Source organism: Narcine bancroftii, chromosome 5 (assembly GCF_036971445.1).
Source record: "Narcine bancroftii isolate sNarBan1 chromosome 5, sNarBan1.hap1, whole genome shotgun sequence".
Taxonomy (NCBI): Eukaryota; Metazoa; Chordata; class Chondrichthyes; order Torpediniformes; family Narcinidae; genus Narcine; species Narcine bancroftii.
In genome coordinates, this window is record NC_091473.1 from 232,638,836 (window position 1) to 232,662,446 (window position 23,611).

At 41.1% G+C, this 23,611-nt stretch overlaps 1 long non-coding RNA gene across 7 annotated transcripts in view; it reads right to left on the bottom strand.

Annotated features, from left to right (window-relative positions):
- Positions 1–4,822: 4,822 nt before the first annotated feature.
- The window catches only part of LOC138765030 (uncharacterized), a 28,672-nt gene continuing 9,883 nt past the window's right edge, over positions 4,823–23,611 (bottom strand). For 2 of the 7 annotated variants that reach the window (XR_011358428.1, XR_011358426.1), the window contains exons 2-3: positions 6,226–6,462; positions 4,823–5,383 (exon numbers count right to left, since the gene is read on the bottom strand). This is a non-coding gene — a long non-coding RNA (uncharacterized lncRNA). Of the gene's footprint in view, positions 5,384–6,225; positions 6,463–17,510; positions 17,570–18,417; positions 18,921–23,611 lie in introns of those variants that run through there. The other 5 variants (XR_011358430.1, XR_011358429.1, XR_011358427.1 and 2 more) reach the window with 4 other exon arrangements.

Consider the following 23,611-nt stretch of genomic DNA (forward strand, 5'->3'; position numbering starts at 1 on the left):
GACAGTAGATGTGGACTCTGCCCCCTATTGTAAAAATAAGAGGTAAGCCAACAATTGGATGGTTTATCAAAAATGCTTCAATTTAAGTAGCAACATTTGATAACATGAAATAAAGCATGATGAATTCTAGACAAAAATCACACTTTAAAATTTAATTTCCACAAGTTTCATAAATAGTGTCTGTAAATTGGTATCCACCATTTATTTTCAAATGAATGCAGAATTTGAATTTAAGATTTTGTCTCATTTTACCAATAACATTTGCCAAATTGGCAAAGCAAGAGGTAAAGTTGTGTCATGATATTGACCACACAAACTAATTATTACCATTGGGGCTTTTACCCTCTGCTTGCATCCACTGTGTCACTGCTATATTAACCATTGGGAAGTCAATGCATAAAATAGTGAAACTTGAAAGTCTGCAGACACCGTGGCTGTAGTAAAAACACACAGAAATGCTGGAGGAACTCAGCCGGTCTAACAGCGTCCATTGGAGGTAAAGATATATTACTGACATTTCAGGCCTGAGCCCATCTTTGTTAGCAAAAAACAGGAAGGCATCTGAATAAAGACTGAAGAATGGCAGGGGGCAGAGTCCACATCTAACTGTCAAAAAATGTTAATTCGATACGATAAGGGAAAGAATGAGAATTGATTTTGGCTCTGTGAAAGGAAACAGAGGGAAAAGGGAAGAGAGAAAGAGTAAGACAGAGGTGAGGTAAAGGTGACAGGGGAAGAAGATGGGGGGGGAGATGTGATTTAACGGAAACTGGAGAAGTTAATGTTAATGCCATCCGGTGCCCAGACAGAAGATGAGGCGGTGTTGTTCCAACCTGTAGGTGGTCTCAGTCTGGCAGTGCGTGAAACTATGCACAGACATGTCAGGAAGGGAATGGGATGGGGAATGGAAATGGGTGACCATTGGGAGATCCACACTATTGCGGCGGACAGAGCTGAGGTCCCCAACAAAATGACATCCCAGTCTGCGCCCAGTCTCTCCCATGGCAGCCACATAAAAATGGACATCAGGAAGTTTGGAGGAAAGATGCTCTCCATAGGGATATATCAGCCTGATCAGCACCAGCTGCCTGCAGCCCAAAGCTCATCATTTAGCCAGTGATCAGCACATTGACTGTGATCACAATCTGTGATAGGAGAACCAGTAAATTCCATGGTTTAATACTGCCCATTGAAAAGTGAGGCGCAAGATGTACTGTGGGGAGGGTCACACAGATCCCACATATCCTTTGTATTTCCATTTTTCTATTTAAGGCATTTTTATTGAAGTTTGCAATAATACAATAATTAAATGATTCAATGATATATTGAAATACAAATTACAAGAAAAAGAGAAAAAAAATCATTAATGCAAAACCCCTACCACTAAAAAAAAACCTGACATGGGTATTAAGTGGCAACAACCTGGAAATAGACAGCTCAGCATCGAAGCTTATAACAAGCCTAAAACTTTAGATTATGGTCATGGTCCATAAAAGGACTCCGCATCTTTAGGAAATTAGTATCTGAATCTTTAATGGCACATCTAATTTTTTTCTGAACATAAACAAGATATATCATTTAACCATTGTGTATGATAGTGGATCTCAACCTTTTTCTTTCCACTTACATACTACTTTAAGTAATCCCTATGCAATCGGTGCTCTGTAATTGGTAAGGGATTGCTTAAGGTGCTCTGTGAGTGGGAAGAGAAGGTTGAGAATCACTTCTATAGACCCAATTGTTACTGAAATCTTTTGCTTGAGAAAAATTGTCATTGACCCATTTCCTTTGGAGTTATGAAACCGTACACATAACATCAATTAGGTATGATTAAAACAGTGGTTTTCAAACTTTTTCTTTCCACCCACATACCAGCTTAAGCAATCCCTTACTAAACACAGAGCACCAATAGCACAGGGAATACTTAAAGTGGTATGTGAGTGGAAATAAAATGGTTGAGAACCACTGTTGTATGGGTAGATGGAGTGTTATCTTTCAATGTAATCAAAATTGTACTTATGGGCATCAATGAAGTAAAAGATAAAATTTTGAGTTGAAGTCAATAAAACGTCATCACCTTGAAATGATCCAAAAGGAATAATTAAAGGGCAAGATTTCAATTTACTCTTAAGAATCATCAATATTGTTTGAAAAATATCTTTCCAAAATTTCCAAACCTTATGCAATTATCTGATTATAAATGCACGTCACCCACAGAAGTGACTATTTCTGCTGGAAGCGGAGGTACAATTTCAGAAGATGTTAGCTGGATAAGGCGAATCATGTTAATTTCTGTCCAGAAAAGAAATTCCTGATGATTAGCAGTTGACGCAGATCACACAAAATGAATGTCAGGGAGATCAAAGAGTGAGGAAAGAATATGATAGGCAAAATAATGAGTCATTGAGAGGCATAGCACGGAAACAGGCCCTTCAGCCCACTGATTCATTGCTGTCCAGCAATCATCCATTTGCACTAATCCTAGATAATCTCATTATTTTATTCTATCCTCATTCTCATCAAACTCTCTTTGGTTTCTACTGCTCACTGGTACACAAGGGGCACTTTACAGTGGCCAACTTACAATTCCAATCAGAACGTCTTTGGGATATGGGAGGAAATGAGCGCACTCTGTGGAAACCCATACGGTCCCATGGAGAAAATGTAAATTGCACGCAAAAAGCAACCAAGATCAGTTCTGAACCCTAGCACTGTGAGGTAGAGACGACACTAACTTTGCCACTGTGTAACCTGATATATCTCACATAACTCGTGACCTATTGTGGGCACTCAACATCTCCTCACTTGCCTGGAAGGCACAACAGTGACTGCGCTTCCTGAGAAGACTGAAGCGGGCAAGGCTACCAGCCACCATCATGTCAACCTTTTACAGGAGCTGAATCATGAGCACCCTGGCTGGCTGCATCAGAAATGGATTGGTGGTCAATCCACAGGACCATAGGAGTGGCAGAGAGTTTCACTCCATCCACACCCCCACCCCTTCGATATGATCTACCGGGATCATTGACTGAAGAGCGCACACAAAATCACTGAGGACCCCTTCCACCCAACACACAGCATCTTTCAATTGCTCCCGTTGAGAAGGAGATTCGAGAGTATCAGAGCCAGCACCTCCAGGCTGAGGAATAGGTTATTCCCATAGGCAATAAGAATGTTGAATGACCAAAGGAACTGCTCACACTAACCAACTGACTCTCATATCTATGTATGACTATTTATGTATTTGTACTTCTGAATACTTGTCCAGCATATGTATTGTGTGCTGGTAGGATGTTGGGTGTCTATATGTTTTGCACTGAGGACCAGAGAATGCTGTTTTGTCAGGTTTAACTTGACCAATCAGATGACTTGACAAAGTATTTTTTTCACTGTTTTAGTAAAATAGTTAGGTCATATGAAATCATTAGCTCTCCAATCACACAAATTAACCCAGATCTGCTGTTGAAATGAAATTGTGCAATGGATCAGAGAGTTAGGAGCACAGGAGAATTAAACCGTGACTGAGCTGGGCTTGCAAGCCCTGTGGTTTATTGGGTTGCTGGTCATGGGGATCGGTGTGCTAACGCTTCTTGAGAATCAGGGATCCATACGTCAGATGGGACCTGGGCTGGGACACCGACAGAGCTTTCAAGAGAAAGTTGGATCTTGAGGAAGGGGAGGGAAATAATGGACTTTTCATGGGGGTCCCAGTTTGCTCTAAACAAGGTTGACCTTGGGGAGACAGACAGTATTAGCATCTGGGACAAAAGGGCAAATTTCTCCCACCACACAGCTGAAGGAACACCACATGTGGAATGATATCATTTCTTATCTGATCCACAAGCATGACACATTGAGGGAAGTGGCTGGCCAAGTCACTTGAGTTACATTAAGCAGACCAGGAATTGCGGTCATTCTTTATCACTCCATCCAAAGATTATTTTCCATTCTGCAATGTCAAATAATCGCAGAAAAATTCTGTTTTTCCAGCATCAATCACATTTGTCTGCCATCTAACAGTAATGGTGAAGTACTGTCTTCAAAGATGAGATAATTAGATAAAACTTTTATGGAACTATTATAGAGATCATCTAATATATCTAAATTTGACTCTATGTGAAGTTGCCATGTTCTCCTATCCATGACCATGGGCTTTGCCCAGGTGCTCATATTGTCGATCAAAATAAAAAGACAGATTGTATGCATTTGATTTTAAGATACACTTTGCTACCAGGATGCAAAATTATTTATGTTTGAAATATCTACAAGGGCCACTATAAACAAGGAAGAAGTTACTGCTGGCAATATCATAAATGACCTTTGAACAGTTTTTTTTAAATATATGTGTTAATCCCATTTACATTTCTTAAGGATCAAGAACAGTTTATCCCCCAGCTTCTATCAGCGTCTTGCACCTCTCCATATTGACCTATCCCAAGACCGTGAAATATTTGTCTGCACTACTGACACTGCAGACTTCTTGCACGACTGTCCAACTGTGGATATTTCTTGATTGCTTTGTTTGTTTATTTATTTATGTTTCTCTTCCTTTTATTTTTCATCTTAATTTTAGTCCTCATGGTGTTAATTGTATTTAATTGTTAACACCCAGCCCAGGACATCACAGGTAAAAACCTCCTCAACATCAAAAACATCTACAGGGAACTCTGGTGTCGGAGAGCAGCAGCAATCATCAAGGATCCACACCACCCTGCATACGCTCTGTTCTCTCTGTTGCCATCAGGAAAGAGGTCTAGTTGTCACAAGACACACCACCAGGTTCAGGAACAGCTGCTCAACAACAATCTCAACCAGGGACATATTTAAGAACTTTTACTTTTGCACTTTATTGATTCTTTTTTCTCTCTCTGTATTGCACAGTTTATTTACATTTCTTTATTTGTTTACATGTGAATGTTGAGTCCATTTTTTTTTGCACTGACAATAAGTGGTAATTCTGCTTGGCCGGCATGGATGAGTTGGACTGAAGACACTTGTTTGGATGTCTCCATAACTCGGTGAGTCTTTTCTGCTACACAGCAGTTTACCATAAACCATGACGTCCACCCTGAAGACTATTGAATGGTTCCTCGCAAGCTGTCCAGGCAGTAATTCATTTGTAGTTGTTTCATGTGACAGCAGAGCTTTCTCTGAATGACTACTGACACATGGAGTCAGAGCTGTTATCAGTGAACACATCATCACTCAACAACTACCTTTTGGTTTGTCATCATGGCTTAAATGCAGGTGACACAGGAGATTGTTGAAGAGTGTAAACACCATGCTTACTACCAGTATATCAGCTTTTGAGCTATTTTCGACATATGGGCTTACATCAGCTGGACGTGGATAGATGGACACACTCAGTGTTGATATTCAATGCCTGCAAAAAAAACACAGTAAGCATGTAGTTGATAGCAGCTTGAACCAAGGGGAAGTTAGAAACTTTAGTGAAGCCACAAGCATGCCCCAACTGCTGCTGTTTGACCAGCGAGTATAAAATGTCGTAAAAACATACAGAAATGCTGGAGGAACTCAGTTAGACCCGAAATGTTGGTCATATAGCTTTACCTCCCATGGATATTGCAAGTCCAGCTGAGTTCCTCTAGCATTTCTATGTATTTTTACAATGTCTGCAGACTTTTGTACTTCTAAACTTTAAATTTAGAGATACAGCATGGTAATGGGCCTTGCTCCCCAATTACACCTAATTAATCTACAACGTTTGGAAGTGTGGGAGGAATCGAGTACCCCAGGGTAAACCCACAGGGAAACATACAAACTCCTCACGGATAGCACAGGATTTGAACCCCAATCCTAACTGCTGGCACTGTGACAGCGTTGCGCTAAACACTAGGCTCACTGTGCTGCCCATTTAAGCATAAAATGTAATCAACTTTCTTGAAGTGAAGAGCGACACTGATTATCTCTTGCAAAACAAAAAACTACGAGCATTACAAATACGCTAGTTTCAGCCTGAAGGTATCCTGACTTACAAAATGTTATGATAAGAATGCCCTTCAACAACTTATAATTCACACTACACCTTACAAACTCTTCACTCTACCCTGAGCTTATAGCTGCTGCTGGAGGGGGGTCAACCCAACTGAACTGCCGGCATCTTGCATGAAATATCTTGCTGAAGTTCAGGTGGAATTTCTTCCCCTAAGTTCATTGGGCGGCACAAGGCACACATGGCCTACCATCTCCCCCTAGTCCACCCACCTTTTCTCGCTCATCTCGTTCTGTGAGCTGATAGCTCCTTCTTCCAGGACTCTAAGGTCAGCAGCAATGTTTGATATTATTTTCCATCTCTAGTGCTTCTCGTGTTGGTAGACTGTTCAGAATTGGTAAGTACTGTAAAATCCTTGGTATTCGTCACCTATGGAGATTGGTAGATATCCGGATACGTGAATTTTCTAGTTGCTAGTGTCTTATTCTTACAATGCCTCACTAATACACCTGTATTAAGAATAAATAGTTTAAAAGACAAAAGGCAAATATACTATTCAGTACTTAAATTCACTTACACAAACCTTATTTTGTTTTCAGTCACATTTTTTTGAAAACATTTAAATGTTGTTTCATTTACAGTGTCCTCCCCCTCCACTGAACTTCCTGAAAGATGAATAGTAACATAATAGATAATTAACCCACCCCTCTCCCAAGACAACAGATAAAGCCTCTGACTGGGGCGACCCTTACTAAGCAGAGATAAGAAGTGACCCGAATGGCGATCAGCAGGGGTGCAGTGCTAATTTTTTTAGGTGCCGGAGCTCACCAAAAACGGCGAAAAGGAGATCTCGTGAGACCTTGGCCTTGGTGAAAACTGAGTTGTATTTGGCATTTTATAATTGAGAATGTTGTATAATTTAATAGTATGACGAAGTATTGCACAGTTGCGCTCCCTCAATTTTAACACTTCAGAGAATTTGACTATAACTTCCACTAATCACAGTAACTATAGATCTTGTGCAACTTTGCTTAAATGTATTATCTGGAAACATACAAAATCTTTAAATAAACAGCCCATAGTCTTTGAATTGCACTGAAAAAAGACTGCAAGTCACTGCACCTAGTCTTCCAAATGTATGGAGGGTGCCCTCCTTTCCTGTATCCTCTCAGAGATGAAAAACATCGAACACGAGCACAACCCCTCAACTTTTCTGGAGGTTTTAGCCACTCCATCATGTATAGACAAGCTGCTAGAGAAATGTCAAAAACTGGGCACTTCCCACAGGTGTCCTCATCAGGCCAGTGGCCTGTATGATTGGATTGACAGCTCTATACAGCTTCATTTGCCCATCCACCCTACCAATAGTGCCTTCCTTTACAGCTATTATAGTCTTCTCTACCTTCCCTTCGTATATCAATGCATTCAATATGGTTTCTATATCTTCCATTGACAGTTCCACCTTGCTGATTCCAACCTCACAGATGTATTTCCACACTTTATGAGATGAAGTAAATGAACTGTTCCTTTGCACCATAGGACTTTGTTTACTCTCCTGTGCCACCTCAGTCTTATCTTGGAAGAACTTGAAGCACTGTTGGTTCAACATTTCACAAATCTCGGCCCTGGTTTCTCTGGCTGTCCCAGCCCTGGTTCACCCACTGTGCCAAACATAGTTTCCCTGGCGGTCCAGGCCCCAGCTTCTCTAGCTGTCCAGCCCTTGGTTTCCCCCAGGCACACTGTAACATCACACTGCACAATTTTAGCCTCCACTATTTTATTAGTTGAAACAAAACAAACACGAGCAATTACTGTGGAGAAGGATTGAAAACCTCAATCAAAGAGGAATGTTGGCAAGGTTTCCTCTGTAGGGAGAACATCTTGAGCTAAATCAGATTTTAGAATCTGTCCAAAGGGAGCAAATGCATAGAACATAGAACATTACAGGACAGTACCAAAGAGGAGTGGTAGCAGTGGGAAAGGGTATTAATTCCACTTCAAGCTTATTACCACATGCTCTAAGGTGTAAAAATAATGTTTATTTTGTGAGTAGTCCAGACATTTCATATACTTTCATATGTAGTACAGTAAGTAGGACACAATATAGAAATGCAGAATTACAGAGAGACACCAGTTGGTGCAGAGCAAATGCAATACAACTTTATGCTAGTGAAATCTCTGGTGTTCAGAATTCAAGCAACCAGCAAAAAAAAATCAAAGAAAATAAATTAACAAAATGAAAATAAATAAGAATAATGGGTAAAATACATGTTTAGCATTGCAAAAGTAAATATTTTCTGAGTTTTCTGGATGATTGCTCTATACAGCTTCATTTCCCCATCCACCCGACTAACAGTGACTTCCTTTGCAGCTATAATACGTATCTCTGCTCTTATCGAATGCCGTTCATTTCTGAAGTTGCCTCAATCTGTTCAGTCTTGATTCAAAGACATTTCTGTTCATTTTCATCATCCATCCTCCAATGGATTGTTTTAATCAAACCTATCATTTACATAGAACAGTACAGACCAGGAACAAGCCCTTCAGTGCATGTGTCTCTACCTAACATTAATTTCAAGTGAAGCTAAAACTTCCTCTATCTCCTTTATATTTATGCATCTCTCTAGAAGCCTCATAAATGCTTCTGTTATATCTGCTTCCTCCATTAATCCTGGCAGCCCTTTCCAGGCACCTACCATTCTTTGTGTAAAATAGTGACCCCACACATCTCCCATAAACTTCCTCCCCTTCACCTTAAACGCATGTCCACAAGTGTGTGAAACTCTTATCCTGGGGAACAGGTTCTCATTGTCCACCTCATTAATGCCTCTCATAATTTTATAAATTTCTATTTGAGGCAATAGTTTACTTGAGGATATCACACTTTCAAATTCATGCTTGCCATTTAACTTCATCAGGAATAGCCAATATTTGCACACAATGGCTCAGAGGCCTAGGAGCTGAATACTTCTGTAGATAATATAAAATATAGGCATTGCCATTCGAAAACTTGTTCAAGGGCTGTAAAATTACTCAGCTGTTACCAAATTATAGCAAGGCCATATTTGGTCACCTAATTACAGGAAAGATATCAATAAGATTAAAACAGTGCAGAGGAGATTGACAAGGATGTTGCTGGGACTTAAAGAACTGAGTTACAGGTTGGACTTATTGAATTGGACAGGTCAGGTCTCTATTCCCTGGGGCATGGAAGAATGAAGGAAAGTTGATAGAGGTATACAAAATGATGATGGGTGTAGATAAAATGCAAGCAGTTTCCCCCCCCCCCCCACTGAGGTGAGGTGAAATTAAAAACTAGAGGACACGAGTTAAGGGAAAAAGGGGAAAGAGAATATTAAGGGGAATTTCTTCTCGCAGAGAATGGTGGGAGTGGGGAATGAGCTGCCAGCTGAACTTGTGAATTTTGACATTGAAGAAAAATTCGTGCAGGTACATGGAGGGGTGCAGGTCAATGGGACTAGGCAGAGTAATGTTTTGGCACAGACTGGAGTGGCCAAAGGGCACATGTTGCTGTGCTGTAATGCTCTCTTGTTCTATGGTTCTAACACCTTGCCTGAATTTGAGACCTTAACATTTATAGTGGTGTATGGTTGGAATGATACAAAGGCCAGTGGGAAGATTCCCAGCTTAATCCATGATTTGTCCTTCATCCAAGATCAGCAACAGTTTCAATAATCCAGTCAAAATATTGTCGAGCTCGCCGAAAGAACCAAAGACTTGTTGACCCAAACCAAGGCTTTTATTAGCAAAAGACAGGAGCTTTTCACAGGTGGCCGACCAGTCCGGATTGATCCGACTTGGCTAGGGACACAACCCTTTAAGGCCCAGGCAGTGGGCATGGCTTAAGATCTCAGCCAATCGCTGTAAGCACAGTCTAGATACTGTAATTCTATACATTGGTGATAGATCTGTACTATCACAAATATAATGCAATATTAAAGGATAAAAGTCAAGATTGTAGCTTATGCTGTTGACCTAGACACTGCAGCAATTTCGAGGTGACTATTTTAATGTTTAATCCCCCTCTCCTTTAAGCAAGTACATGTCTATTTAGCAGCTTTAATAACTTTTTGGGAAAGATCAGTTTTTAAAAAAAATCAATAGGCAATATTCTTCAGTGTCTAAAATATTTGAGCAAAAGGCCATTGTAAAAAAAAAATCTCACAAGAGTTTTAAATGAAAAATATAAAGCACATTCAGTAACACGGCAGTAGGGGATAGTGTTGCAAAGCAAAAAAAAAACGAGGCATTCTTGTGTTGACAATAAATGACAATCTCCCAGGGTTCAGTGCTTGTCCATCTGCTTTTCATTCTATATATAAAACCAACCTGCATTGACAACAGAAGGAATCAAATGAATGTTTACCAGGTTCTCCCTCGTGAAATACTTGCGCCATGTCATCCTATAACTAGACTACACATCCACCAATAGACTTCAATTTCATAGATTAAGTTATCCAGAAAGCATAGAAAATTATAAAGAATATGCAACTGCATGAATAAATCTGTAAAATTAGTGGGAAAGATACTTGAAGATAATAAAATATCTCAACAAAATAGGAAAAGGTTGTGAGACAGATGATCAAATAAAGTCAGGAAGAAAATGATCAAAGTAAGCCCAAAAGGAATCAAAAGCCATACTAAATCTTGCTCGCTTTAGTAAGTGAAATGTAAAATGTCAAAGCAAGGATTTACTATTATTATTGCAGACAACTAGACAAGTAAACAGAATTCATATTCTAAAGACGCTGGAACAGAAACATAGAAACATAGAAGATAGGAGCAGGAGTAGGTCATTCGACCCTTCGAGCCTGCTCCGCCATTCAACGAGATCATGGCTGATCTTAAAGTTCAGTACTCCGTCCCCGCCTTCTCTCCGTAACCTTTAATACCCTTATACTGAAGAAATAGATCGAATTCCCTCTTAAATAGATTTAATGAACCTGCCTCTACTGCCCTCTGTGGCAATGAATTCCACAGATTCACCACGCTCTGGGTCAAGAAATTCCTCCTCATCTCGGTCCTAAATGGTTTGCCTATTATCCTCAAACCATGGCCCCGGGTTCTGGATTTTCCCATCATTGGAAACATCCCCATCTGCATCCATTCTGTCCAGTCCTGCCAGAATTTTATATGTCTCTATGAGATCCCCTTTCAATCTTCTAAACTCCAGCGAGTGCAATCCCAATTTGCGCGATCTTTCCTCATAAGTCATTCCTGCCATTCCAGGTATCAGCCTGGTGAATCGCCTCTGCACTCCCTCCATTGCAAGAACATCCTTCCTTAGATAAGGTGACTAAAACTGCACACAATACTTCAGGTGGGGTCTCACCAAGGCCCTGAACAGCTGCAGTAAGGTATCCTTGTTCCTATACTCAAACCCTCTTGATATGAAGGCCAACATACCATTTGCCTTTTTAACCGCCTGCTGTACCTGCATGCTCGCCTTCAGAGACTGGTGTACAAGTACCTCTAGGTCTCTTTGCACTTCCCCATCTCTTAATCTATTGCCATTCAAATAGTAATCTGCCTTCCGGTTTGTATTACCAAAGTGATAACCTCACATTTATCCACATTGTAGTACATTTGCCATGTATCTGCCCAGTCCCTCAATTTATCCAAATCACACTGGAGCTTCCTGACCCCCTCTTCCGTGCACACAACCCCTCCTAGCTTAGTGTCATCTGCAAATTTGGAGATATTACATCCAATCCCCTCATCCAGATCATTAATGTAAATTGTGAACAGCTGGGGTCCCAGTACAGATCCTGTGGCACCCCACTGGTCACCGCCTGCCACTCAGAAAACGAGCCATTTATCCCAACTCTCTGTCTTCTACCTGCCAGCCAGTTATCAATCCACATCAATACTTTGCCCCCAATCCCATGAGCCTTGATTTTGTAAGCCAGTCGTTTATGCGGGACCTTATCGAAGGCCTTTTGGAAGTCCAGGTACACCACATCTACAGGCTCTCCCCCATCTATTTTACCTGTCACCATCTCAAAGAATTCCAATAGATTTGTCAAGCACGATTTACCTTTTGCAAATCCATGTTGACTCTGTCCGATCCCTTTTCTGCTAGTCATATGCTCCGTTATTACATCCTTAATAATGGATTCCATCATTTTGCCCACTACTGATGTAAGGCTCACCGGCCAATAATTCCCCGCTTTTTCTCTACCCCACTTTTTAAATAGTGGGGTAACATTAGCTACCCTCCAATCCATGGGTACTGATCGTGAGTCTATCGAGTTCTGGAAAATAATTCTTAAAGCATCTGCTATCTGAATGGCCACTTCCTTAAGTACCCTAGGATGTAGATTATCAGGCCCTTGGGATTTATCTGCCTTCAGTCCCATCAATTTCCCCAAGACCATGTCCTTAGAGATACTGATTTCTTTCAGTTCTTCCCTTGCATTAGTCTCTATGTTTCCCAACATCCTTGGGAGGTTATTTGTATCCTCTCTTGTGAAAACAGAACTAAAGTAAGAATTTAATTGGTCTGCCATTTCCTTATTTCCCATTATATATTCCCCTGATTCCGACTGCAAAGGACCTACTCTGGATTTCACCAATCTTTTCCTCGACATATTTATAAAAGCTTTTGCAGTCGGTTTTTATATTTGCCGCAAGCTTACTTTCGTAATTTATTTTTGCTCTCTTGATTAATCTCTTTGTCCTCCTTTGGTGCATCTTGAACTGCTCCCAGTCTTCAGTTGTGGTACTTTTTTTGGCCAATGAATATGCTCTCTCTTTGGACCTAATGCTGTCTCTAATTTCCCTTGTTATCCACGGTTGAGTCACCTTTTTTGGTTTATTTTTATGCCAAACCGGTATAAACAATTTTTGCAATTTCTCCATTAGATCTGCGAATGCTTTCCAATGTCTATCCACAGTCAACTCCCCCATAAACACCACCCAATGAATCTTACTCAACTCCCGTCTCATACCATCATAATTCCCTTTATTTAAATTCAGGACCTTAGTCTTGGTTTTAATTTCATCACTCTCCATGTCAAGTGAGAATTCGATCATATTGTGATTGCTCCTACCCAAAGGGCCTCGTACAACAAGATTGTTGATTAGCCCCTTATCATTGCATAATACCCAATCTAAAATGGCCTGCTCCCGAGTTGGTTCCTCGACATATTGGTCTAGATAACCGTCCCGTAAACATTCAAGGAATTCCTCCTCCTCAGTATTTTTACTAATTTGGCTAGTCCAATCTATATGCAAATTAAAGTCTCCCATATTGCACGCTTTTCTAATTTCTCTTTTAATGCCTTCCCTCACCTCTACACTACTATTTGGAGGCCTATATACCACCCCCACTAACGTTTTCCACCCCTTGCTATTCCTCAGTTCTACCCATATAGATTCCGCATCTTCCGAGTTGATATCCTTTCTGTCAATCGTGTCGGTCCCTTCTCTCACCTTCAATACCCCACCCCCTTTTCTTTCTTGCCGATCCCTCCTAAATATCGTATACCCCGGGATGTTAAGTTCCCAGGCTTGCCCACCCTGCAACCATGTTTCTGTAATCTCAATCAAATCATATTTGTTTATCTCAATTTCCACAGGTAATTCATCTACCTTGTTCCGAATGCTTCTTGCATTAAGATATAAAGCCTTCAGATTTGCTTTTTTCACCCTCCTTGCTCTTTCTGATTTGTTACTTTCGCTGCCTAACCTAACTTTTCCTGTTTTATCTTTTCTGTCCTTTGCCCTATCATACAGGTTCCTACCCCCCTGCCAAATTAGTTTAAACTGCACCCGACAGCTGTACCAAACCTAGCTGCCAATATATTGACCCCTTTTGGGTTTATGTGTAACCCATCCTTCTAGTAGAGGTCATGCCTTCCCCAAAAGAGATCCCAATGATCCAAGAAGCCAAAACCCTGTCCTTTACACCAGCCCCTCAGCCACACATTCATTTTTCTTAACTTTCCATTTTTGTCCTCAGTTGCACTTGGCACAGGTAGCAAACCAGAGATCACCACCCTGGCTGTCCTATTTCTTAGTTTCTTTCCTAGCTCTCTGTAATCCTTTTTCAGTACTTCTTCCTTTTTATCTATGTCATTGGTACCCACATGTACCAAGACATCAGGCTGTTCGCCTTCCCCTTTTAGAATACCCTGGACCCGATTTGAGATATCCCGCACCCTTGCACCAGGGAGGCAGCACACCATGGGGGCATACCTATCTGGCTCACAGAATCTCCTGTCTGTATTTCTGACAATGGAGTCCCCAATGACCACTGCATTCCTCTTTACCTTTTGGTCCACCATGCCAGGCTCAGTGCCAGCGAGCTGGTCACTGCTGCCAGCTTCTGTCAGGTCATCTCCCTCAACAGCATCCAACAATGATTTAACCTGCTAGTGGTTTGTAGAATTAGATTGTAAAATAATAATTTTATAACTGGTCTTGAATATCATTAATGTTTATGCACGGTATTAGTTTGTATTTCCATAGGGACCACATGTGATGTCCATGCATAGGTCTCTCAGCAATCATTCAGATCTGCCATTCTCAATGGGGACCATAGGCCCACCCCTACCCACCCACCCCTGGTGGCCCCCAGCACATTCAAGGATGTCTCGGACTGAAATGTTTTTTTTTAATGTCATCGGTAGGAGAGCAATATGGAAGAAAACAAACTAAAGGGTTGGGCGTAGCAGTTTGTACAATTCTGTTACAGCATCAGCGATCCGGGTTCAAATCCAGCGCTATCTGTGAGGAGTTTATATGTTCTCCCCATGTTTGCATGGGTTTCCGCATGGTGTTCTGGTTTCCTTCCACCCTTCAAAACATACTGGAGTTGTAGGACAATTGGGTGTGCAATTGGGTGGCATGAGCTCATGGGCCGTAAGGGCCTGTTAACTGTGCTCTACATCCGTGTTTGTATGTCTATGTCTAAACTTGACTACTTCACAGGGAAGGGGGCCCATAAACTTTGACCAGAAGTCCTAAAGGTGGGGGGGTCATAGCCAAAACAAAAGTTGAGAATGGCTGATTTAGATCATGGTTATTGGTATGATGTACACATATTAGAAAATCATACAAATGGCAGCATTGCCAGAGCTGCTGTAATGGTAGCGTTGATTCTGGTGCGGACCCAGGAGAATGGGGAGCAGAGACGCAGCCCAATTCCACAGGGTTCAACTGCCTGGGTCTGATGTTAACAGCACCATACAGGTATTAAACTGCATATTAAAGGGGCTGATTATATTTTTAAAAGCTTTAAAACAGTGATGCCTGTGCCCAGGATGGTGGCACCCATGCTTGGCAGCGATCACGAGGGACTGTGACCTCCAGGGGATCAGCAGGCCAGTGCAGGGCACCAGAGCAGGAAAACATTCCCCTGCCGAGAAAAGTCTGGGTGACAATCCTTTTGGGAAGGAGACCAGCAAAGGACTGGCTCCTGGGAAACGGCTTGTGAAGACCAGGTATTGGGACCAGGATTCAAGAGTGTGCCGATGAATGAAGGGCTCCCCAGGGTGCCTAGGGCACTGAAAGCTCAGGTTCAACAATGATCGAACAGGAGTCTGTGTGGTTGCAGGAGTCTATGAGAGTACTGGAGGTAAATCTATGGACACTTGATATCTTAAAGGAACTCTCTTTTGCTTCTCACTTTCATTGATAAGGGTGCCAGGCAATGCTGGTGGTGCCTCTGTCTGTCTCCACGGCAGAAAAAAGTTGATGAATTTTGTGTATTGGTGCATGACGTTAATGGAATCATGGAATTTTATTTAGAGGCATCAAAGGGTTTGGAGTCTACTTTGCATGATTAGCAACAGAAGAAATTCCTTTGTGCAGTGAAGCTCAGCCTTTTTCAGATATTTCATTTGTGTCCTTCCTTTCATAACAAGGTCAGAACAGAGGATGTCCCATTGAAGTCCACTCCATGTCGAATTCCATTTACACTTCATCAAGAAATGAAGCCGTTCATACGTTCCAGTCAGATCGAGGCAACATTTAGATGTTGGCTAAGTGGCAAAAAAATGTGTCCTGAGAGCATCACATTTCTTTGACACTCAATAAGATTTATGAATAACATCGAGGAGTAGGGCTTACTCAACCAGACAAGTGACATGATTACTATGGCCATTGCAACAGATGAGAGATAAGGCATTCTGTGGTGAGTGGCTCAACTCCTCTCACTCCAAAGGCTTCAACCATCACCAAGACACATCCAGGATGCAATAGAATCCTCTCCATTTGCCTGAATCAATGCAGGTCCAATAAAATTCATGAGGCTCAGCTCGAACTAGAACTATAGAGCCTGATCATTTGCCATCTGATTCACCACCAAAGCATTCATTCCTTTCACTACCACCACAGAATAACTGCAGCATTTTCTGTCTGTAAAGTGTATGACCATTCACATCTGAGCTACTTTGTCAGCACCTCCCAAACCCGCAATTTATATAAGTGAGCAGGATAGGGTGACAGATCCACAGGAACTGCAAATTCCATCCAAGTTATGTCACATTCTGACATGAAAATTGATCCCTGGTCCTTCACAGTTGCTGATCTAACTTCTAGAACTCCCTGATCAACACCACTATTAGAAGAATGGCAGGGATTCAAGATAGCAGCTTATCGCTACCTTGTCAATGACAATAAAGGGGAGACAATAATACTGACCTTAGGAATGATACTTAGATCCCAAAAAACTGTACAAGAAAATAAAAATAATTAATTTAGGACCTTTCCTGGACCCAACACACTAATGGCATCGTGAAGAAAGCATGTCAGCACCTCAACTTCCTCAGGAGTTTGCAGAGGTTTGGGATGACATCAGAATCCCTGTCAAATTTCTCCAGATGTGTGGTGGAAAATGTGATGACTGGCTGTGAGGTCTGGTATAGGGACACCATCCTGGCCCACCTGGAGAACGACACCTCATATGCCAGGCTGCTGTTCATTGACTTCAGCTCAGCATTTGATGCAATCATTCGCCAGAGGCTGGTGGAGAAGCTGTCCTCACTGGGACTCAACACCCCCTCTCTGTAACTGCATCCTGGACTTCCTAACAAAAAGACCACAGTCAATCCTGATTGGTAGCAGAATATCAAGCACCATCACACTGAGCACTGGTGCCCCTCAGGGCTGTCTGCACAGCCCGCTCTTGTTCACGCTACTGGTCCACGACTTCATCACCAGATCCAGCTCCAACAGTGTCATCAAGTTTGCAGATGACACAACAGTCGCCGGCCTCATCAGCAACAATGATGAATCGCACTACAGAGAAGAGGCGGAAAATCTTTTGAAATCGTGCAAGAGTAACAACCTGAGTCTCAAAGTTGTCAAGACAAAAGAAGATGATAAAGGACTTCAGGAGGACCAGGAAAAAACACCCTCCACTACACATCAACAATTCTGTAGTAGAGAGTACCAAGTTCCTTGGAGTTCACTTAACTAGTGATCTATTGTAGACACTCAACATCTCTTCACTTGTCATGAACATGTCACAGCAACGGCACTTCGTGTGAAGACTAAACTGGGCAAGGCTATCAGCCATTATTATGTCAACCTTCTATAGGAGCTCTTTTGAGAGTGTCCTGGCAGCTGTGTCACAGCGTGGTATGATACCTGCAGAGAAACGGATCGGAGGTCAAATAACAGGACCATAAGATTGGCAAAGCAGATCATTCAAGTCTCCACACACCCCCCACCCCCCCACCCTACCATTGATGAGGATGTTCAAAATCATTGAGGACCCCTTTCACCCAGCTCACAGCTTCTTTCAGCTGCTGCCATTGGGGAAGAGATACAGGAGTATCAGAGCCACCACCACTCGGCTGAGGAACAGCTTTATCCCATGGGCAGTGAGAATGCTGAACGACCAAAGGAACTGCTCACATTGAACATCTGAAATTCTCATTTGTACCAAGCAAGATCTATTTATTTATATTGATTATAATACTTGTTCTGCATATGTATTATTTGTGTGGATGTGTGTTATGCCTGGTTTTGTGTCTGCATGTTTTGCACCGGGGACCAGAGAACACTGTTGTGTCAGGTTGTACTTGTACAATCAGATGGCAATCAACTTGACTTGACTTGAAAATACCCCTGGTTGTAATGATCTGCAAAATGTGGTGGGCACAGCCCAGGAAACCAGGCAAAACCCTCCCCACTTCTACAGGGATCACTGCCATCGGAGAGCAGCAGAAATCATCAAGGATCCACCTCACCCAGCACATGCTCTGTTCTCGCTCGTACCATTGCACAATTGTGGGCGTCAGTGTTACAAAGCAGTGGTCATTGAGGCCTGTAATTGTCACCCTCTTGGGTACTGGGATGGTGGTGGCCATCTTGAACCCTGCAGGATTGATGGACTGTTGTACATTAATTGGCCTACAGTCCTTCAGTACCCAACCAGATATGTTGTCTGGTCCCATTGCCTTGAATGAGTTCGCCTTGGATTATGTTCTCACCTCAGTTGCAGCTATGCAGGTGGGCTTTTCATTGGGGGGACACGAAGCTTTCTTCAGCATCATTCTGTTTTTCTCATCAAACTATGCATAGAAGATGTTCAGTTTGTCCAGAAGGAAGGTGTCATTGTCTTTTACTCACAAGGTTGACTTGTGATCTGTTATGGTCTTGATCCCTTGCTGCATGCACCTCTCATGTCATTGGTGTCTCACAGCTAACTGTGGATACTTTGTACATACCCAGGTTTGCCTTCAAGAATGCATGGAGTGTTCCGAGCCCTGGCTGATCATCATGCCATCCTGTCCCCTGTCCTGAAGTTCCGAGCCCTGGCTGATCATCATGCCATCCTGTCCCCTGTCCTGAAGGATGCCCTCTGCCTCCAACCATGGTGTCTGATTAGCCCTGGTTGTGAAGCATTTAATCTCAGTGACATCGTCAATGCATTTGCTTATGTAACTGAGCTCGTGTACTGGGTGGCCACCTCCCTGCAACAGCTTCAGTCTGTGGTCTCAAAGCAGTCCTGTAGCTAGGGTGGGCTCCAGAAAGAGGAGGGCATTAGGGTAACTGGGTGGGGCACAGTCCAGCATTCATAAACTCACTCAGCAAGGATAGGCCATGTTCCCCTCTTGGCGCCGACCGTGCCTGTAGCGTGGTGCTAACAACAGTGCTAACCTTGCTGCCCTACACTTTCTGTACTGGCCGATGTGAACCATGCCACCCAACACTAAATGTGTTTAATAAAGCAATCAAAGGAGTCAACAAGGTGAGCGTTAACCCCCATTCAATGACAACAGATAAGACCAACATACTCCTTTCCAAAGCTTCTTCATTTTATTTTTAGTGTGTGTTGGAGTTGTAGAATTATACAATGTTAAAGGAAATAGATAACATATCAAAAGAGTGGTCCTTTCTCTTCTGCTCTTTCTCTAGGCCAGGAAATTTCAAATATTTATCTGAATTTTCTTCTGTAATTTACTAAGAATTCTAATCCACCTTATTTTCGAGAATTACACAACAGATCCTGGCAACTAAGTAAATAAACAAAAGTCCTCATCTCACCCACTGGTTCTTTTGATAATTAGTACAACTAAATTTTCTGATACATGACCCTTCTGAGGAGCCATTAATCAGCGTTAAAGTTGTGTCAGTTCTCAGTTAGGATCTAGCTAAATAGACACTGACTTGAAATGATGAATGGGAGACCAGCTGGAGAGACAAGGCGTATGACAGCTTGCTGCCTGCAGAAACATGTGAACCTATCAGGCACTCCACAAGGCTTTCAGTGTGCTGCATATTAAATAAAGCATTAGATCAAGATGCAGGCGGGGCCACTCGTCCTCCTTGTCTGCTCCTGCAGAATGCACTGTGCAATTCAATTATACCTTTTACCTCAACACATTCCTGCATGAACTTCATGTCAATTTCCTTCAATCTTAATAACTATTGTTCTTTGTGTTAAATATGCCAAAAGACTAAGCCTCCACAGTCCCCCCCCACCCTCCCCTTGGGTAGAGAATTCTGCAAATTTACTGCCATCTGTGGGCAAAAATTTCTCCTCGAGTTAGTCATAGAAGATGTTCTGTCTGTCCAGAAGGAAGGCATTGTTGTCTTTAACTCAAAAACTTGACTTGTGATCTGCTATAGTCTTGATCCCTTCCCACATGCACCTCATGTCACCGACGTCACACAGCTATCTGTGAAAACTATGCATGCTCAGGTTTGCCTTCCACATTGCATGGAGAATTCAGCCCTTGCCTGGCCACTTCCTTGAGAGACTGTGACCCTTGGCTCTACAGATCAGAATTAGTGAATCAGTGAATGTCTTATGGCTGCTTTCTTAAGACACTGCCTCTTGTAGATGTCCTCGAGGGAGTGAAGACTGATGTCCATGATGTCACTGGCTGAGTTAACAACTCTCTGTATTTTCCTGTGCTGTGCCTTGGCATCTCCATACCAGACCCTGAGGCAACCAGTCAGATTGCTCTCTACGATATACCTGCAGAAACTTTCGAGAATCTTTGATGATATACCAAATCTCCTCAAACTTTTCATGAAATGAGGGGCGTGGCAAGATGGCATAGAGATCAGACGTGTAATCCCTGCCCTCTCTGGTCAGATTTTTAAATGCCCGTTTTTTAACCCTTTATTTTTAATTTTAAAACTTAAATTTTTAGTTTGATATTTTGGTGAGCCATTATGGCTACTAATGTAAAAAAACTAAGTCTCAGTTACAAAAGAAAATACAGTTTTGAAGTGCAGAAGAATTAGGGCCTAAACAACTTGGAACAGCCTCGGATCCGTTTTCAGCTATCCCCAAGCTTCAACGATTGCTGGTGGGGACAAAAGCAAAGGTAACAGTTACTCACCAGTCTCAAGATGCCGCTGGTTCGTCCTGTTCTGTGGAGGAAGGACCGCACTCCCGAGATGTCGGGTATGAGCCTGGAGGCTTGCTACAAAGAACTTTCCCGTTGGAAGAGACGGGAGTGCGGAGGAAGAAGATTCCGACGGCAGACACGCAGACTGCAGCGACTATGCGTTTGGGTGGCATTGTTAATTGCAGAGAACTCCGCAATTTTATTTAAAAATGGTCTGCGGGGGGACAGCAGCGACGACCCCCTGAGGAAGTCAGGGGGTTGACGTTGGGTGTCCAAACTCGCAGTAAAACAACTAGAATGCTACCTTTCGAAGAGCAACAAGAAGAAGATTTACCTTACTCTACTGCTGTACAGGAAATGGAAGAAGAGCTGGAAGAAAGTGAGTTACAAATTATGGAATCAGATCCTGTAATTCATATTGCACTCCAGCCTGTTTACATGATGTTTGAAGGTATTGCTTCCTATTTGGATGTTATTACTGGTCAATTGAACCAGGTAGTCCAAATGAATACTGATATAATTTCAGACTTAAATGTGGTTAAGGTAGAAGTTAAAGAAAACCGGGAAAACTTCAAAAAATTTGAAGCTTCTCTTTCTGAATGTAAACAACAGGTACAATCCAATACAAAGGTGGAAAATTCAGTTAAAGATTTAGGAGCCTGGGAAAAAGAGTTAATAAAAAAAATCGACTGTTTGGAAAATCAAAGCAGAAGAAATAATGTGAAAATTGTGGGTTTGCCAGAAGGTATAGAAGGTCAAGATCCCGTTAAATTTTTTAAAAATTGGATTCCCCAGATGTTGGGGGAGAGTCCTTTCCTGACGGACTGGTATTGGAAAGGGCACATAGAGCTTTAAGAAGACCACCTTTATCTGGTCAGTCGCCAAGAGCTGTGATAGTTCGTTGTTTGAATTGTTTGGATAGAGAGACAATTCTTCGACTTGCAAAATGTAAGACAAAGGCAGCTCCAATGATAATTCAGAATAGTAGAGTTTTCTTCTACCCTGATTTGGGTCAAGATATCATCAGACACTGACGTGAATTTAATCCAGTTAAAAATGTTTTATGGCGTAAAGGTTACAAATTTGCTTTTCGTTATCCTGTTGTGTTGAAAGTGTTTTATGGAATCTATCAGTTTCAATTCTTTGAGAGTGAGCATGAGGCAATGGTTTTTGCTATTTTGTTACCGGATGTCAGAGGACAAAGAAAGAGTTCACCATTATTTCCTAAAAGAAAATCTGATGGATCTGGAAATGGACAAAATGGCAGAAATGGAAAGAACGGGAATGGGAAGAATGGGAATGGAAAGTGTTCATCTCCTCTTGAAATCAATTCACCATCTGGACTTCAATCTCAAGGCTGATTTTTTTTTTTGTAATATGTTAATATTTCTGACTTGCTGGCTGGGGAGGAGGGGATTGCACTAATTTCTTTGTTAGTCATCAGTCACTAGTGGGTAATCCACACCCAGTTTTTTTTAGGGAGTTACTACCTTTTGGTAGTTTTTTTTGTTGTTTTTTTTATCTCTTATTAATGAATATTATTTTTATTTGGAGGGCCTATATATTTTAATTTGAGGGTTCTATATATAAAAAAAATTAAAATTATTATTTTTTCCTCTTTTTTTCTTTGTTACTATTAATTTTGTGACTATTTTTGGTATTTAGTAATTGTATTAGACACGTCGAATTTGAAATTTGTTACCTTTAATGTTCAGGGATTAAATAATCCGATCAAGCGTAAGCAAGTTTTGGCTTACATTAAAAAGATGAAGATTGATATTGCTTTTTTACAGGAGACGCATTTGAATGAAAAAGAAAGTATGAAATTGAAGAGGGATTGGGTTGGACATGTTTTTTTAATCTTTTTCATTTAATTCCAAAGCTAAGGGGGTAGCAATTTTGATACATTAAAAAATATCTTTTGAATTACAATCAATGGAAATGAATGCAGGACGTATTCTTAAATTGAATTGTAAGATTTTTAATGAATTTTGGACTTTACTTAACATTTAACTAAAACATTTAATGAAGTTATGGATGAGGAAAAATAGAATGATAGGTTCTAAGGGTAAATTATTGACTTTAACGCTTATATAATAACCAACTTATTCCTTTTTCAATGTATATTCAATGTTTATTACATTGGAAACCTAAAGGTATTTGTTTATTATCAACTTTGATCTTTAGTAAAACAAATATTTGGTAGAAATATGATTTTACCTAAATTGATTAAATTTGAATCTTTTCTTGTGATTGCACCAAAGAAGGGATATATTTGATTGATGTACCAAATATTACAGGAAAGTATGGAAAAAAAGGGATGGAAGAGATCTAAGATTAAATGGGAAAGGAATATCAACTTTACTTTTTCCGAGGATGACTGGTTAGATATCTGTCATGAAAGTGTTACTAGATTGATAAATGTTCGTCATGCAATGGTTAATTACAATTTTTTACATCAATTGTATTTAACACCTGAAAAGTTAAGAAATATGGTTTTAGTGAATCAGATTCTTGTTTTAGGTGTGGTAATTCAGTTGGAAATTTTTTTCATGCTGTTTGGTTATGTGTACATATACAATCTTTTTGGAAAGGAATTCAATTGTTCATGGAACGTTTGTATAAGATCAAAATATCTCTGGATCCGACAATATTTTTGTTGGGTGAGTTGAATCTTTTGAAAGATTTAGGATTAGATTAATTTCAGATTGCTTTTGTGCATTTAGCTTTAACTGTTGCAAAAAATGTATAGCAAGTACAAGGAAAAATGCTAATGTGATTGATATTAATAGATGGCATAATGAGATGAAAACTTGCTTCG